Here is a 1266-nt window from a genome sequence, read left to right as displayed (position 1 = left end):
AATATTTTATGTTTTCCTAAATGTACAGAGTTTGTTCAAGGACAAATTTCTTTATATTTTGTTCCACTCAGACACACCCTTTGCTTTCAAGTCTACTACTATGCAAACTATAGAATGCATGAAAAGAAAACTTTAAGAAGCTGTGCAATGATTACTATAAACATACTAAGTAAAGATTTTTATGCTGAAATACATTTATAGTTATAGAAAGCGTAAAAAAAATAGAACATCAAATATCAATAGGGATGTCCTCATTTCCTGAAGACATTATCATAAGTACATATGTAAGCCTTAAATGATTAGTATTGATGCCATATTTTCTATTGAACTTTAGATTTATAATTGCCAGTGTTCTTCAATATACAAAATTCCTGGTCCAAGAGCTTAGTAGGACGGGTGGTAGTGGCTGCTCTGGGAACACCGGGGAAATGATGCCTCAAAGGCCCATGTAGGTTTCTTTAAAACCTCGCTAATGTCCAGACTCAAGTACGAAATCTATGGAGCCCACCAGACACTGTCCACTGTTCCGAGGTGCCTTCTCTGCCATCCTCCCCACAGGGGCCATTGATGTGAGTGACCTCCGACCGGTGCCAGACAACCAAGAAGTATTCTGCCATCCTGTGACTGACCAGAGTCTGATCATAGAACTTCTGGAGCTGCAGGCCCACGTGCAGGGCGAAGTGGCTGCGCGGAACCATTTTGAGGACGCTGGCAAGGTGCAGGGGGCTAGGGCTGTGCACGTGCTGTCTGTGCAGCCTCTCTGTTCGGAGAACTTATCCTTGAGAGGCTGCTGTCAAGATGCCTGGTTCCTTTCTGGCATGCAGCAGGTAGCTAAAGAAAACCAGCAGGTAGCAAAGGATGTCACACTGCATCAGGCCTTGCTTCGGCTGCCCCAGTATCAGACTGATCTTTTGCTCACCTTCAATCAGCCCCCGTGTCACAGCAGGTCTCTTGGTCCTGAAAATCTGTCGTCATGTCCACCTTGGAGCCTGGGTAACTTTGAACAGCTGGTGACTAGTTTGACTCTTCAGGACCCCAACCTCTTTGGTCCCCAGTAAAGATGGTTGAAACACAGCGTGCTACTGAGGACTCAGGGACCCAGTTCTGAGAGGCGGAGTTTCTTTCTGTTTCTTCCCTGGATGTAAACATAATACACCTCCTCTGCAGAAATAAACTTGCTTTATGAAGAAAAAAAATGTATATACAATACTCCTATTCCATGTTTTAGTACAGGATACCATGTTTCATTTAGTTTTCATGCCCCAT

General features: G+C 43.9%; 1 pseudogene; it reads left to right on the top strand.

Annotated features, from left to right (window-relative positions):
* The first annotated feature begins 497 nt into the window (after positions 1–497).
* On the top strand, positions 498–1058 carry LOC114612274 (annotated as a pseudogene).
* Positions 1059–1266: the final 208 nt, after the last annotated feature.

Source organism: Grammomys surdaster, unplaced genomic scaffold, assembly GCF_004785775.1.
Source record: "Grammomys surdaster isolate TR1022 unplaced genomic scaffold, NIH_TR_1.0 126153, whole genome shotgun sequence".
Classification (NCBI taxonomy): Eukaryota; Metazoa; Chordata; class Mammalia; order Rodentia; family Muridae; genus Grammomys; species Grammomys surdaster.
The sequence above is the reverse complement of the archived record's forward strand: the minus strand, read 5'-3'. Positions and strand labels throughout refer to the sequence as shown.